The sequence below is a fragment of the Leptonychotes weddellii genome, chromosome X, assembly GCF_054177405.1.
Source record: "Leptonychotes weddellii isolate Sample4059 chromosome X, ASM5417740v2, whole genome shotgun sequence".
Classification (NCBI taxonomy): Eukaryota; Metazoa; Chordata; class Mammalia; order Carnivora; family Phocidae; genus Leptonychotes; species Leptonychotes weddellii.
This window is the reverse complement of record NC_138385.1, coordinates 73,656,098-73,674,389: the sequence shown is the minus strand read 5'-3', so window position 1 is coordinate 73,674,389 and position 18,292 is coordinate 73,656,098. Positions and strand designations below refer to the sequence as shown.

The window sequence follows — 18,292 nt, the reverse complement described above, 5'->3', positions numbered from 1 at the left end:
GCCCTCTTGCCCTCAATGATTCACTTCCCTTTCATATGCAAAGTACACTCACCCCCTGTCAAGGTCCTCAAAATTTACAAACCATTACTGTATCAACTCACAGTTAAGAAGTTCATCATCTAAATCCAGTGCAGGTGCAGCAACTTGGGTGTAGTTCCTCGTTCTACAGATCTGTAAATTTAAAGAGACATGTGCCTTCCCCACAACACACCGAACATATAACTGTGGGACAGGCATAGGATAAACATTGTTCATATTCCTATTTAAAAGGGGTGGGGGGACTGGAAACACAAAGGAGTCATTGGTCCACAGAAATCCTGGAACCTAGCCAGCAAGTGTTGGATATTCCTTGATTAGGCTTGGGCTCTTGATGCTATTTGTCAGCTTTTGGGTTTACCCTCTGAGTCAGCATTTGCAGCTGAATGATTTGTCTCAGCCTGCTAGCTTCCAGTAGAATTTAAGAATCCAAGGGCCTCTTTTCATTTTGTTTTCTATCTGTCCCTTATATCCAAACTGGCAGTGTTTTTGCTGATATAGTTTTCTCATTAACTATATGGATCTTCTGTAAATTTCAGTGGGATTCACTCCATTAGAGAAAAGCCACATGTACAAATCTTTTTGAGATAAATCCTTCTCTACCATGTGCTACTGCAGAGTGGGCTGTGGGACAACAACCTTAAGGTTTTGATTTAAAGGACCTGTGAGGTATAACCTTAATCTCTTTAAAGGGTCTTGTGTATGACTGAAATAATTCTAAGGATCTATATTTCTGATATTTCTTAAGTATTAACAAGGGATTTTACAGCCATACCCTTGGCTTCATTTTTAGACAATGTTTTCTTAGAAGTGCCCTGGATTTGATCTTTGTTCCGAAGCCATTTCCTAATTTTAAAATTATTTGCCTTTGTAGGGGCTGAGGATTTTCAAAACCATAAATCCTGGCTCCTTTTTAAAAGCAGTCTTTCAATTTATTCTCTCCTCTCACATTTTATTATAAACATCAAGAAGCAACCAGGTGGCACCTTCAACATTTTAGAAACAGCCTTAGGTAGATGACCCAGTTCATTAGGCACATTTTCTACTTTCCCCAAACTGCAGACAACAGCTACATTCTGTTACTACATCACGAGAACCTCCTTTTTTCAAGTTGCCAATAACATTTTTCTTACTTTCTCTTGAGCCCTCACTAGCATCTTCCTCAAAGTCCAAAGTTTTAGTGTGTTCAAGGCATTTTAAACATTCACTAGTACTCTCCTCAAAATTTACTGCCCAGTTTCAATGCCATGTGCATATTTTAGTTATTTGTTATGGCAGTACCAGACATCCAAGTACAAAAATCTGTATTCACTATCTATTGCTATATAGCAAATTACCCTAAAATTTAGTGGCTTAAAACCACAAACAATTTTTTTTAATCTGACAGTCTCTATGGCGTGTAAATCCTGGTATGGACAAGCTAGGTGCCTCTGGTTCAAAATCTCTCACAGGCTCTAATTTGGTGAATGGGTTTAACTCACTGTGGTAGGTAGCCTCTGATAATATAAAATTATTCTCACTTTTTCTGTCATTCATTTTTCCTACTTTCTCTATGATCAATTTTACTTCTTTCTTTATCTCCTTATCATTATCTTGGTTGTTTGCTTGTCTTTCTTCATTGTCCCTTATTAAATTTCACTTGAATCTATTCTTCCTTGGGTACCTTACAATTGGTTATTTCTGAGATAATTTTGTCTTTTCTTTAATTCTTTCATGAATTAAGTCAACTGTCTTTTCTTATCTCCCTGGTTTTTTTTTATTATTCTTTCCTTTCTTAGTTTTTAAAAAAGATTTATTTATTTATTTTAGGGAGAGAGAGAGAGAGAGCAAGTGGAGGGAGGGGCAGAGGGAGAAGGAGAGGGAGAGAATCTCAAGCAGACTCCCTGCAGATCACGAGCCTAACATGGGGCTTGATCTCACTACCCTGCGATCATGACCTGAGCCAAAACTAAGAGTTAGACGCTTAACTGACTGAGCCACCCACGCACCCCTCCTTTCTTAGTTTTTAAATTTCTTACACAGTGGTTTTTCATATTCTCAAATGTATGTTTGATTATATTTTTCTTACCATTTTCTTCTGCTATATGGTTATTTTTCCTATGGAAACTTATCCACATGTGGGTGAAATTTTGTTCTCTGATTTTTTAAAACAGTTCTAGGTGGATTTGCTGATTTTCCTTTTGTTCATTTTTTGGGGTATTGGAGTATTTCGTAAGATTCCTAGTTTAGTGATGTCCTTTCTCTCTCCATAACAAAGTCCAGACACTTTAAGCAGATCTGTTTGTTTGTGTGGGTAGGGGTTAGAAAGGCTACATGTCCTCTGGTTTTATATTTTTCTTCTATCCTGTAGGACCCTGCATTTCCCCCTTTAGCTCTTTTCCTTTTCACCACCTAATTGCCAAGGGGAGTTTCTCTTTTATTGCTTTTTTTTCTCTTCTAGAAGCTATGTGTTTCAAAGATTGCCCCCTTAAGGGCAATCTTAAACCATAAGGACTTTTGGATTCCTTCCCTTGTAATCCGTGCTCTGATCTATTCAGATGCTTTCTTAGAATATTCAGACTAAGGTAGACTTAATCTTTCTGAGGCTGATGTTGGATCAGTTCTGTGCCCCCTCCCTAGCCTTCTCCTATCTTTCCCACAGTTTTTCTCTTTTTGCCTTGTGGCTGGCACATGGGAGGTGGCAGCATGGAAGACTGCACTAGGATCTGGAAATTTCTATTTTTTTTATCTACACTTTCTTTGAAGCTTTGGCATTTTATGTCTTCAAGTCATGCTGAAGGCTTGGTTTTTGTGTAGGTTTACATTTCCCATCTTGTTTGGGGGAGATATAGTGGGAGACTGATAGCTTTGTGGCCACCACTGCCTTTAGCTACCTAGAAGTTCTCTTAATTTTTTTTTAACACTTCTAATTACTTTTTTGAAGTTTGTCTTCTTCGTTAAATTGGAAGCTTCAAGAAGGCAGGGACCATGTCTATCTTCTTCTTTTCTCTCCCCTGTGCCCAATATGGGTATAATTATTGTAGAGTCTAAAGAGCACCAGACTTCAATCTAAAGTAATGAATACTAGATTCAGAAGATTTGTGTTTAAAGACCTAGCCTACTTAGGCCTTAGATTTTTTATCTATAACCAAGGATCTCACAGTGTCACTGTGGAGCAAGATCAAGTATGAAAGTACCTGGCAATAGTTATTGTCTTGCCCATGTTTAGCTAACACTTACCTGATGCATGTGCACACACACACACTAAACTCTGCATTAATAACCTACACAACTTTCTTATCTCATACAATCCTAAGCATTTGGTAACTACACTAAACCCTTTTTATGTGTAATTTTTTCTAACTAATCTATCGTCATCCTTTCCTACAAATAAAAGTGCCTTGTGTTTCATTTCCTAAGATCTTGCTTTAGAAAACTTCATTTATATCTTCTTTCTTTTATAAAAAATGTTGAACACAAATTAAAATATTAGTGCATATTTTATTTTTCATATAGGTAGATAGCCTATGTTCATAGTTTTTGTTAATATCAAAAAAGCTAGTACCCTGAAAACCAACTTTTATCTTGAACTTTAGAAATGATAGCCCTATTAGTAATAATAACAATCACTAACAAATATTGAGTTTACCATATGGCCATCACCATTTTAAATACTTTAAACCTATCAACTCATTTAAACTTTACAATAATATTAGGAGGTAGGTATTATTACTATCCTTATGATATAAATAAGGAATTAAGTTAAGTAATTTGCTGAAGGTCACCCAGCTGGTAAATAGTGTAACCTGTGTTTGAACCCAATGGAAAAGATGCCATGAGTTAATTAAGCAAATGGTAAAATACTACTTATTTAGGTGGACTCTTCTTTGACTCCTACTCAAGCTAAAAATTTCTAAGAAAAAGTAAATCTCAAGCAGATAAGATTGTTTTAAAATACTCACAAGAGAAGCCTGAAATCTTCAATTCCTAGGAAAAGGGAGGGTTCTAAATTGCAAAGACTCAATGCTCAAAGGCAGAAGATTGGAGGTGAGAGGAATAGGGCAGACCTGAGCACAGGCTGGGGCGGTGGGTAGGGGGCACAAGACTCCAACCTTAGATAATAGTTGAATTTTCGTATCCATCCATCCTCAAGGGAGAGCTCAGCCTCTGTGATGTCTGAAATGCATAGCTTTAAGGCAGTCAATTAAGATGCTCTTATTTTTCACAGTAGTTCTCTTTGGGATTCTTTGACTTGGAAAACAAATGAAGCAAAATGAAGTTAATGACTCTTTCAAGTTCTTCCATCAAAGACTCCCCAGTTATATCCATTGTATCAGTGAAAAATGCCCCAGTAGAAAAATCAGTTGATCTGGGACACAGGGATGGAGGAAGGGAGGAAGAAGATGCTCAGGCTCAGTGAAATCCTAAAGATGGTACCAAGTTGTGGGCTGCAACCACAGAAAATGAAGGGACTGGTGTTGGGAGGTGATATAACCATTTAAATTCCAACCTCCATCTCACACTTCCCTCTTTAGAAGCCTGATGTGATCAGAGCACGCACAGCAGCAACCACAGCATTCATAATAGGAAATTGATGTTCCATCCTTGGTATCGTATTTGGAGAAAAAACTGGGACAGTGTTGGGTACCCATTAGAAACCCAGGCATACCAGACTTTTGTGTTATTGGGTGCAATTAGCAATTCAATCCTTGGCAGATTCCTCTGTTCTTACCCAAGAGGTTCACCTTATGATTTTCTCAAAAATCATCATTTATGTTCAAAATCTCAGACTGAGCTGAGAACATGGTTACCAAGAAAAAATAAACCTCAAGCAGGTTAGATTACTTAAAAATACATACAAGAGGCTTGAAATCTTCGATTCCCTTGAAAAAGTAGGATATGTACTGCCTCGGTCAACTACATATTAATCAAGACATGTAAAATGTATCCTTTGATCTCAGCTAAAATTACTGTCCTTATTGGGAATGTGTTGGGTTTACTAGGATCATCTCAGCCATTGAAAAATCATACAGATGTGTTAGGAAGTTAATATGAATATCACTAAAATCTTATAAAAATGAAGGGAACATCAAACATGTAGTTTTATGCATTAAAACAGGAACTTGGAAAATAGATGTCTTTTCCTAGGTATGCGGAGCACATTTTAGAGGTGGTCAGGGAGAACAGAGAGGGAAAGGGTTTGTAGAAATTATTCTGGATGAGATAAACAGAGAGGAAGACATGCCCATCTTTTGACATGTCTTAGAATGATAAAACGGAAGGCTTTCTTCCCTTTTCTCATTTTTACCCCATGACATTATTGAATTCTGTAATTTTGGAATTAAAACCTTTCATTAACTACAGACCAGTCACATCTCACTTCCTATGCACGCTTAGAACTACCTGTAAATAAGAGATCTTCATGATGGCAACTGGAAGCCAATTAAAGACTTCCTTCTCCTACTTTATCATTAAAGGCATGGTGATTTGTTAAGGCTCCAATGGTCATCAGATTCATGAAGGTCCTCCTAATCCAGCATGCCTTCCAGGCCTCAAATCTGGAAAGGACAAAAAGGAAGAAAAGGTTTGAATGGCTCGTAAGATACATCTTTAATTTGGTAAACAAGATTCATTGGATATAGGGGGTTAAAATCCCCCCCAAATGAACAAGAATTAGACTGGAAAACGCAGTCATTTCATAGATTCCATATCGTAGTCATGTTTGGGATGATTCTTTTTCAGGAGTCCTGGGACAGCTGGATAGCTGACTTATGACTTCTGCCCTTTTGTCTTGATTTTTAGGGCATATCTGTTTATAGCCAAACTCAAAAGAATATATTGCAGTACAGACACAAGACCCATTTCTGTACAACATCTCTGAGCGGACAACTTAAATCCCCCTGTCAGAAAAATAAGCATTCGCCAAAGGATGGATGTGGCAGAAAAGAAGAGATGAGAAACTCAATCCACACTCAAGAATTCAGGGAAGGTCACTCCAGGAGGATGATGAGGGGAAATGAAGCCATGTATTTGGGAAGCAAATTAATACATGAATCTGGAAAGCATGCAGGCTGACCACGAGATGAATGCATATCCTTCTTCCAACCAAATAATAGTTTATCACTCCTCTCTCGGAAGGATTGCCTTTCTGAGTGCTGACTCCAAGGAAGCCTGCTCCTGGGTGGGTTCTCCCTGACAGGTATAAATGTTACCTTTTATCATCTATTGTCCACTGATGACAAAAGGAAACTAATTAAGCATAATTTCCAGGCTTTCAGAGTTAAGGTCCCCTCAGTGGCCTGAGAATTACTTGCAAGGTTTGGAATGGTGCCAACTGCGTGCTGGATCTGGGCAATGATCCTGTACTTATGTAAATTCTAGAGTTAATGGTGAAATAATAGAGTCACAATTTGTGGGAAGCATACTTTTCTGTCCGGAGGAATGAAGTCCCTGCAGATGTGTAGTGAATGCATCAGTGTTTACTGCTCTTGAAAATTCTCCTAAAGCCTCCTCCTAAATCCACAGTCTTCCAAAGCATTTCAAGCTTGTGGCATTTTCTATTATCCTTAAATATGGTCTTTTCATGGCTTATTTACTGCAAGCCTCATTGTACATTTGTGAAGAAATTTCTTGGCATGGTGTTGCAGTGATATCATTAGTTTCTCTGTACCAATAAATGTTCCCAAGATGCTTCACGGCAGCCATATGCAAATATCCCCACTGTCCATTTCCCGGAATGGCAAAACTGACTTTGTTTATTTTTATTTACAGCATTTCTATTCTTACCGTTCCGGAGAAGTCTTCTAGCTAAACAACTAGTATTGGACAATCACTTATTTACTCTCATTTGTTTACTGTCGAAAGCATACATTGTTGTTTTGTGGCCTGCACTGGCGGGGTCTTTACTCTTGATCCCATTATGTGCCCAGGAACAGTATGTGGTACTTGGCAGATGCCCCGCTCAAATTTACTAGAGGAAATTCATGAATGGATTAATCTCATAGATACACCACTTGTCTTATTGCTTGGATCTTAGGCTTGTGTCTACAGACAGTGGAAGGACAATTTCAACAATTGTTCCAGTGAATACCTTTGGGAAACTTGTCAGCATGGAAGACCTAGAAATATGTCTTGTTCCAACTTTACCAGGGCAGAGATGACTCTTGCTGATTTAGTTGCCAGGCATGCAGATGAAGCTTTAGAAACTAAATCTGGCACTTGCTGTGTGAGCTTACAGCTGAGACGTGACCCCTGAAATTCTGTACTGTACTGATGAACAGAAGCAAGAGTTGTCATCACTGCTTCCGCCGGGGCACTGATTGCTAGAAGGAAGTAGACTATTAAAAAGTGCATATTTGGTGCTCCCTTTGGCTGGACATAACGTGAAAAGTACAAATTTGTAGGACACTCTGTCGTAACTGTGTTCCTTTACAGACAGGTAGTTTGTCTAGAAGTATTGCATGTGCATAATCCTCTTTATGAATTACAAACAATTACTGGTTTCCATGCTTGAACAGTTTTATCTGCTTTGGCCCAATTAAATTTGGCAGGATAAATACTTGAGAGGGAGAGGTGTATGGTTTTATAGGTAAATCTGTGAACACTGCTTCTTACTGAGGCTCATTGTATACAAACTGTTTTTCAAATTAACAGCACTCAAAGTGCTTTCCTGAACCTTCATCAAATAGGTTAAATGACACTCCTTGTATCGAGACTTCCAGCATATTTTGTAAAAGTTTACTGCCTGATTGTTTCTAAATAATGCCTTTAACAGAAGGAGATAACCGTGTTGACTTCCTCAAAGAGTATCACATATTTAGATACAGTCAACCCAAAAGCCCCATACTCAGAATTCTGACTATATACTTAGATACCAGCTCTTTGTTTTGATTTCTAATTCATAGTTACTCACTGAATGGGTTTTTGCAACAGGAGATGGAAGAGGATTTTTGTTTGCTTATATATTATCTGTATATAAGGGTTTCTCTTTCTTTGCAATGAGCAAGTTAGATTAATTCCTTTTAATAATGATACGATTTTTTTTTACTATACTTAGATGATTTTGCCCTTTTTTCTGCTCATAAAATGAACATTATTTCCCAAGTATTACAAAGGCCTAATATTACATTTTAATATCACGAAATGGAATGTTTTTGAAACATTTCCATGTGTTTGTACATTCTACAACTAGGCTCTTGGAATTCCCTGCCTATTGGAGGACTGGAGTTTCAGTGTCTCAGGGGAAGGTTAGTCCCACCAGGAACACTTGTCATTTCTCAGCAGGAAGGGTCAAATTAATTTTGGGGGTAGGCAGGTCAAATTAAATTTTATTTGCATTCCTAGGAAAACAATAGGCTTGAAAATCACTTTGGAGAGAGGGAGACATTTTCATAAATTTCCTTAGTATATCAAAGATCACACATGGAAAACTCCTCGTTGATATTTCCGATGTTCACCAATACCCTACTGAGCTCCTTGAAGTTAGTGAGGCCATGCATCTACAGCTAGCTAATGGGCCAGGAGCAGAAGTAATAAGTTGTCTTATAAAGCTCAATGCTCAAGGGGCATCTGGGTGACTCCGTCGGTTAAACATCCGACTCTTGATTTGGGTTCAGGTTATTATCTCAAGGTTGTGAGATCGAGCCCTGTGTTGGGTTCTGTGCAGGGCGTGGAGCCTGCTTAAGATTCTCTCTCTCCCTCTCCCTCTGCCCCTACCACCCCCTAAAAAAAGTTAAAAAAAGTAAAACTCTACACTCAAAAAACAAATAATCCAGGGGCACCTGGGTGGTGCAGTTAGTTAGGCATATGACTCTTGATTTTGGCTCAGGTGGTGATCTCAGGGTGGTGAGATCAAGCCCCGCATTGGGTTCCATGCTCAGTTCAGGGTCTGCTTGGGATTCTCTCTCCCTCTCCCTCTGCCCCTCCCACTCGTGCTCTCTCTCTCTGGAATAAATAAATAAATCTTAAAAAAACAAAAACAAAAACAAAAAACCCAAATAATCCAGTTAAAAAATGGGCAGAAGACAAGAATAGACTTTTTTCCAAAGAAAACATATGGATGGCCAACAGACACATGAAAAGATGCTCAACATCACTCATCATCAGGGAAATATAAATCAAAACTACAATGAGATATCACCGCACACCAGTCAGAATGGCTAAACTTAACAACACAGGAATCTACAAGTGTTGGTGAGGATGTGGAGAAAGGGGAACCCTCTTGTACTGTTGGTGGGAATGCGAACTGGTGGAGCCACTCTGGAGAACACTATGAAAGTTCCTCACAAAGTTAAAAATAGAACTACCCTATGATCAAGCAATTGCACTACTATGTATTTACTCAAAGGATACAAAAATACTAATTCGAAGGGATGTTTATAACAGCATTATCTACAATAGCCAAATTATGGAAACAGCCCAAGTGTCCATCCACTGATGAAAAGATAAAGAAGTGGTGTAGATACATACAGTGGAATATTATTCAGCCATAAAAAAGAGTGAAATCTTGCCATTTGCAATGATGTGGATGGAGGTAGAGAGTATTATGCTAAGCAAAATAAGTCTGTCAAAGAAAGACAAATACCATATGATTTCACTCATTTGTGGAATTTAAGAAACAAAACAAATGAACATAAGGGGGGAGAAAAGAGGAAAACAAAGAAACAGACTCTTAACTATAGAGAACAATCTGATGGTTACCAGTGGGGAAATGGGTGTGGGGATGGGTGACATAGGGGATGGGGATTAAGGAGGGCACTTGTGATGAGCACCAGGTATTGTAGGGAAGTGCTGAATCACTGTCTTGTACACCTGAAACTAATATTATACTCTATATTAACTAACTGTAATTTAAATAAAAACTTGAAAAAAATGAAATAATAAGTTGTCTCTTCTGGACTGACAGTGAAATACCTCTGTTCAACCTTCCCTTTCAGTGATGAGCCTGGAGTGGTACAATAAAATTGAGGAACTGCAAGATTGAAGCAGCCTGCATTGTTGGGTCATATCACAAAAGACAGTTGCACTGGTGGGTCACCTGACCTACAATAGGCCCTATGTGTTCAAGAAATAAACTTCATGTGTTAATCTACTGAAACTTGGGGACTGCTTATTACTACACCATAACTCAATCCTATTTTGATTACAACAGGCTTGGATCATTGTATTTTCTTCCATGAGGTTGAAAAAATACTTATTTTCCTGTATGAAGGCCATGCTATGAGTTTTCTCCAGAATAAAAGGAAGGAAAGGCACTGAGCCATCTCCTCTGAATGGATAGATTATAGGACAAAGAAGGGGACCAAACCAAGATCAAGCAATGCAGGCATGGACGAGGGCTTTTGTTTTACCATCTCTTAGTGTCGGTGGTCATAGAGTAGGAATATGGATGTTTAGATTCTTCCAAAACCTTCTTCTTTGATACAATTTCTTATTTCTCATTGTATGTGTAAGATTTTGTCATTCAATGATATAAGTTTACTCCTCCCTGGCCCTGGAATTTTTACTGTTGCCCTTTCAGTCCTATTTAATTCCCCTTGCAGTCTTTAAGGTTACAAACACTCACTGGTATTCATTTTAGACTCAGGATCCAGTGGAATAGAAGCATTGCCTTCCAAAACTGGCTTCAAAAGATGATTTACTGGGATAAAGCACAATCAGTGTATGTCCAAACTCCTTGATTACTGAGATCAGTCATTCTACTTTCTCTGTAAGCTTCAGTGTCTCTGACTAAGAAAACAATGTCCATTTTTCTTTCCTCTGAATTCATTTGCAAAATTTTCTACTAACCAGCACATTCCATTGCATTCTTAATATTCCCAGTGTTTCTTGGACAAAATTTACTCCTCTTTTCTTATGATGCTCTCCCACAATGTCTTCCAAGTGCTATTTTCTAAATAGCATTTGATTTGGCTTTTACTAATTTGTTGATGCGTTTATAACACATGCTTACAGGTTGCTCGCTATCGGTATCTAAGCTAAGTTCTGATTAAACTTGTTATTCTCATCTACATCTTACAAAAGCCAAAGCTTTGCTTCCTCCAATTATAGGTTCACTTGTTTAACCATTTGTCATACATCTTCTTTACTTATCACCAACCAAGCCTGCATTAAATTTGGTGGTAATTACTCTATCTTGAATAGCCGTGACAAACCCTTTGATTTCATTTAATATGTTCTATTTTAGTTATAAATTACATATGGCTTTAATATAATCTTGTCTAAATCAGTGCAGAGAAATATTGTTATGGATTTGCTTCTCCCTGCTTTCATTTTCAGAAGGTAATTTTATTCCTAATACTTAATTAATGAAATTAAACACCTGTTGCTGTTAATTAAGATATGGTTGATGTGGATGTGGCTAAGATTTGGAAAATACTCAAGTCCAGGCAGCTGGGGTGTCTCTTCAGGGAAGGAAGACTGGAATGTTTTTTATAACTCAGAAAGTTGAATTCTAACCAACCACACTGTATCCCATCTGAATAGATGGGGGAAAGTGGACCTAGCCGGGAGTCATAAAAAACGATGTCCAAAGGGGGAGACACACTGGACCTGAGGGACATGTTTATATTACAGTCAACAAATAGATTCTGATGCACTATGATTGCCTGCCCCACTACAATAGATTTATCCATGGCAGAACTATCCATCTCCTTCGGCTCTAACTTCATGCTGATCTCACAACTTTTAAATTATTATTTTAGTTTCCAAGAGACCTTGATACAAAGTAGGAAATGCACTGGACCACGGAGATGAGTGAGTTATGGATAAAGTGACCATATGTCCTGTTTTGTCCCAGACAGTCATAGTTTATGCCTCTTGTCCCAGCCTAATTATTAATAGTTCCCTTTTTTTCAATCTTAAAAGTGTCATAGTTTAGACAATAAATTATGTGGTCACTCTAGTTTATGGGTTATCCTTTAGCAATGAATTTATTTGAATTCAATTTATACACCAGCCTCTTATAAGTCTGGTTAGTTGTAGTCTGTCCCTGAGACCCTGATCAGCACAGAGTAGACTGACAAATTAATTTGCCAGATCTGCAGATATGAAGAACAGACTCCAGACTGTGGGATTCTGCCCAGATGGTGCCACCCTGTGAAATCCTGTATGATCTCTCCTTGGACATCTGTACTTGATTTCTCAGTTTCCTGTATGTGAGATTATTGCTTATCGATTTTCCTTTGAAGTTACACTTAACTTTCTAGGCAATTACCAGCATTTAAATAGTCATAAGAGATATTTTAAAAATGATTTTATTTATTTATTTGAGAGAGAGTGTGAGTGAGTGAGAGAGCATGAGTGGCGGTGGAGGAACAGAAGGAGAGGGAGAAGCAGACTCCCCGCTGAGCAGGGAGCCCAGCATGGGGCTCGATCCCAGGACCCTGGTATCATGACCTGAGCCAAAAAGAGCATCAAAAAGATACTTAACTGACTAAGCCACCCAGGCACCCCATAAGAGATTTTAAAATGTGAAAAAGTTCTTAAAATTAATTGCAGCTCTTGTGAAGGGTCTCAAGGATGTTTGGAATCACTAGGAACAGGATACTGAGCTCGTGTAGTATGCTTGGGGAATGAAGAATATTAGAATTTCAACTCAAAGAAGTGTCATGTAGCTGGTGGCAGCAATGAGAATAGAATGTGCAGCTGGAAACAACTGTGTAACAGCTGAGAAATATGTCAATCCCCTAAAAATAGTTGTCCCATCATTGAATACTTTGGTTGCCTAAGGTATAGACGGTTGTCCTGATGATACTTAGGAACTACCCTGGTAGAATTCATAATGATTCATATATCTGGCAATGCCCAAGTGTAAGCAGAACCAAGACCCAAGCAGGTGCTGTGCCCTGGTCAGCCTGTGGTATATCTGTCGTCCACTGCTGCCAATGGTCATGATATTCTTCACCTTGTGGGTAGAGAGGAATGATAAACTAATATTTTTGGCTCTAGTGTGTGGATGTTTTCTTGAGGAGCTTGTCACGATCAGTCATAATGCTGAACAAAATAAAACTGCTATGAATCTACCACTTAAGATATGTAATTGTCAAACTACAAACATTGTTGTAGGAGACATTTTTAAAGTTGTGACTGTCTATTTTCAGGGAATAGGGTAGGGAGATGGAGAAGGAGATATCATTCTGTATATTAGGAATTATTGTCTCAGACGTCTTTCAAGTCATAAAAATAGTGGCCACTGCCTCTCTCTGTGTGACTGGTATTTAAAAAACAAAACACATGAATAAGCAAACAGTAAAACAAAGAGACCCTCAAATACAGAGAACAAAGTGGTGGTTGCCAGAGGGTAGGTGGGTGGGGGGCTGGGCAAAATAGATGAAGGGAATTAAGAGATACAAATTTCAGTTATAAAATAAGTTAAGTCATGGAGATGAAAAGTACAGCATAGGGGATATAGTTAATAATATTGTAATAAAGTTACACTGGTGACAGATGGTGACTACTCTTACTGTGGTGAGCACTGAGTAATATATAGGATTGCTGAATCACTATATTGCACACCTGAAACTAATATAACATTGTATGCCAATTATACTTCAATAATAAAAAATGGCCAACATTTGCTTATATGTGAGCTGGAGTTATTCTTTTAATTGTTAGCATTTTTTGGTTTTGTATGTCTAGTATACCCAGAATTATTTAGAATACATATTTAAAGTAAATCCATTAAATTCAAAGCTATGAAGGCTTTTCTTCAGAATATTCTCAAATGTAAACTGAATATTTCTTTCCTTCTTTAATTACAGTGTGATGATTTCTCTTAACCACTAGAAACATGATGATAATGATGATGATCATGATCATGACCAAAGATTTTAGATAATGAGAGGATGGGAAATGGTCAGTCATTTACACAGAGATGAAATAAGTCTGAATCTTCTTCTCACTCCTCAAGTAAACCTGCTGATTTTACTCTATTTCATAGTAACTAATTGGACTTCTAACCCTATGTCTACTATCACACAAATGCATGCTTTTAATCATGAGGAATCAGGCAATGAATGGCAATATAAACTTAGAGTATTCTCCTGTAGGTGTGACAATTACATATATTTCATATGACCTAGAATTCATTAAATAGTTTGTCTGTATTATCTGTTTCCCTTTGTTCGTTTCCTTTTATCTATTTCATTTTTATTTGACCAAAGACACCATTACTAAAATCTGGAAAACTGACTCTAAATAATATAAGCATAATCAGTAAGTCAAATCAATAGTGATGGTTCCTACTGGTGCCAGAGATCCTATTTATTTGGAAGTTCAACTCTTGTATTAATCCTTGCATTTATTTCTTTCTGAAAAAGCAAACGATTTTTATTTTTAGCACAAATCAACCTTAAAATCAGCTTTTTTTGTGAAACAACTTTTATTTTTGACTTAAAAAATGGTATAGTCCCATGGTAAAATATTAAACATGAAAAAAATCTATGACTAAGGAAGAGAAACTATTTCTACAACAACTATAGAGAGATGTAGTTGGTTAGTTCCTATATCCAGAAATCTCAAGAGACTTTAAAACTGCTAAAATGAATTTAAAATAATTGGTGAAAGCCTAAACAAGATACATATATACACTATAATCAATACCTTTTACCTATGTAGGCAGTAACCATTTTAATATGGAAATTGTCTAGTAATACATTTAATTAGAAAGGTATAGAAAACACATGAAGAAATCTATAAAATCATATTGAAGAATGTAAAACAACACAGAAAGGGAAGACACAATGTATTCATACGATATAAAATTGTAAATAAACTCTTAATGATGAGTATTATTGAAATTCTAATTAACATTGCTTTTATGTGACTAGGATAAAAAAACTATTTTACAAGTTACCTGGAATAATAATAGCTGAAGATTGCTCAAGGAAATTATGAAAAGTAAAAATAGTGGCTGGGGGGGCGGGGGGGTGACTGGCTGGCTCAGTCAGTAGAGCATGTGACTCTTGATCTTGGGTTGTGAGCTGGAGCCCCACATTGGGTGTAGAGATTGCTTAAAAATAAAATCTTAAAAAAAAAGTAGTGGCTAAGGAACTCCCCTTACCAGATATCTATAAAGCTACTATATTCAAAATCATGTTGAAATGAGACAGGAATAAACAAACAGATCAGTGAAATAGAATTAAAAGTTCAGAGACAGATCCAAATGAAGGTTAAGGTTTTATATTTGATGAAGGTTTTATTCCAACTTAGTAGAATATGGAGAACTTATTTGAGTAAAGGTGCTTGCACAACTGACTTTCCATCTGGAGTGAAAAGGCTAGATCCTCACCTCATACCATGTATAAAAATTAATTACAGATGAATTCAGAATTTAAATTTAAAGAATAAAAACATTAAAACTGGAAGAATATTTGCATAATTTTATAGTGGGAGAGAATTATTATCCTAAGGAAGTCAGGAATTTAGAAATCATAATGGAAAAAAACCCAGGAATTTAAAGACATTATAAAACAAAAAGAGAAAGTATGGCAAAATACCCTGTAAATGCAACCTAGAAAAGGCAAATTAAACCCAAAATTAAATCTAATTTCACTCATCAGAATGTCAAAACAATGACTTAGATCTTTAAGCATAAAATAATGTCTTGTGGATGTGGGAATTGCTACAACAATTTTGGAAACTAATCTGTCAATATCTATTTAAGTTTTTTTTTAATGTACGTATCCCTGACTTAGCAATCCTGAAGTTTTAGAATTTATTCTACGGAAAAGTAAACTTTTGCTTTGCACACACACACGTGTGTGTGTGTGTGTTTTCCTGCACTAAACTTGTGGTAGTGAAAAATCTAGGAAGAACTGGAATGTCCACAATATTGAACAGTTGAACGAATTGTAGCAGTATATCCATGCTATTATGGCTAATTTTATGTCAGCTTGACTGGGCCATGGGGTCCCCAGATATTTGCTCAAATATTCTGGGTATATCTGTGAGGATGTTCCTGAATGAGATTAACATTAGTCAATAAACTTTGACTAAAGCAGATTGCCCTTCCTAATGTGGATGGACCTTATCTGATTGTTGAAGGCCTGAATAGAAATAAAAGGCTGAGTGAGAGGGAACTCCTCCTGCCTGACTGCCTTTGAGCTGGGACATAGACTCTTTCTTGCCTTTGGGCCATACCAAAACATTGGCTCTTTCTGTGTCTCAAACCTGCTACCACTCAGACTGGAACTTATACCATCAGCTCTCTGGGAGCTCAGGCCTTAGGACGTAGAGCAGAACTACACTATTGACTCTCCTGGGTCTCCAACTTGCCAAATGCAGACCTTGAAACATGTCAACCTCCATAATTGTGTGAGCCAATTCCTTATAATAAAATCTCTTTACACACACACACATACCCTACTGGCTCTGTTTCTCTGAAGAATGCTGACTAATGTGCACACTAGGGAATAGTACACAGCTGTCAAAAAAGAATGAGATGAGGCCATATTTATTGACTTGAAGGATGCCCATGAGCTGTAATATAATGCACATGGTATGATTCTATCCATGTTAAAACAAATAATGTAATGAAAACTATGTGTTTATACATATACACATGCACATGTATGTGCTTATATTTGAGTGGACAGGATAAAAAAGTGTGAATAGACTCCCAACAGGCTGTGTACATTAGTTTCTAGGCTCAAGAAGCAGAAGAATGGAAGGAGTGGAGGGATTATTAAATTTTTACTTGAATATTTGTACCATTTCACTGATTGTGGTATATTATGCTAATTTTGCAATTTTTGAAGATTTTTTGAGATAAAATTCACATAACATAAAATTCATCATTTTAACCATTTAAACCTGTACAATTCAGTGATTTTTAGCATAGTCACAATTTGGTGCAACTATTACCAGTACCTAATTCCAAAACATTTACAGCACCACAAAATAAAACGTTGAGATTCCTCCCACTTCCACACACCCTCTATCCCCTGGAAACCACTGATTGACCTTGTCTCAATGGATTTGCCTATTCCAGACATTTAATATGAGTGGACTACAATCTGTGGCCTTTTGTGCCTGGCTTCTTTCACTTAGCATAATGTTTTCAAGGTCTATCCATACTGGAACATGTTTCAGTACATCATTTTTATTTATGGCCAAATAATATTCCACTGAATGGATATACCAAATATTGTTCATGTAGTCATCAGTCATCAGTCATCACCCAACCCAGTCATGGACACTTGGGTTGTTTTCTCTTTTTGGCTTTTATGAATAATGCTGCTAAAAACATTCTTGTACATGTGTATACATGTACATATTTGTGCACACATATATGGCATATAATCACATATATGTATTTGCATGCACAAATAATTTTTTCAAGTGTGAAGATAGAGTGTTTTGGACATTCAAGGAGTTAGAAAGTTTGCAGTTCACAAAAACTTCTTTAAAGAGATCTACTCTATCTCTACTTTTTCTTGAGATCAGTATCTTCCTTTCCTGAGATTTATTTTTCATTTTGTCAAGCACAGTGGCAAAATTTTACTCCTATTTAAATATTTGCTGATGCATTACGTCACAAAATTTAATATTAGTCTAGACTGAAAACTCCAAAGAACCTCAACTGAATATGAGAAGTGTGTTTGTGTGTGTGTGTGTGTGTATGTGTGTACGTATTGAGGGGTTATATGGAGGGTAGAAAGTGAAAGTATGCTAAGATTTTGTCATATATAGATAGATGTCATAGCTAATGATTAACTCTGCATGTTCATATTTAAATACAAAATAATATATGTAAAGTTAAGTTTAGACATATTTTTATGTTCATTAAAATTTCTTTTTTTTCTTGCATTTGTAAATATTTTATTTATGAACTTTTTTTTGTAGTTTTTAATTTTATTATATTATGTTAGGCACCATATAATACATCATTAGTTTTTGATGTAGTGATCCACAATCCATTGTTTTCGTATAACACCCAGTGCTCCATGCAGTACGTGCCCTCCTTAATACCTATCACTGGGCTAACCAATCCCTCCTCCCCCCTCCCTTCTAGAACCCTGTTTGTTTCTCAGGTCCATAGTCTCTCATGGTTCATCTCTCCCTCCAATTTCCCCCCCTTCATTTTTCCCTTCCTTCTCCTAATGGCCTCCATGTTTTTCCTTATGTTCCACAAATAAGTGAAACCATATGATAATTGACTTTCTCTGCTTGACTTACTTCACTTAGCATAATCTCCTCCAGTCCCATCCATGTTGATGTAGAAGTTGGGTATTCATCTTTTCTGATGGCTGAGTAATATTCCATTGTATATATGGAC

The 18,292-nt window shown here is 37.0% G+C and overlaps 1 long non-coding RNA gene across 1 annotated transcript in view; it reads right to left on the bottom strand.

Annotated features, from left to right (window-relative positions):
• Positions 1-18,292, bottom strand: part of LOC145717866 (uncharacterized) — a 483,779-nt gene that overhangs the window by 12,120 nt on the left and 453,367 nt on the right. The window contains exon 11 of the long non-coding RNA XR_014141354.1: positions 102-5,573. This is a non-coding gene — a long non-coding RNA (uncharacterized LOC145717866). The remainder of the gene's footprint in view (positions 1-101; positions 5,574-18,292) is intronic.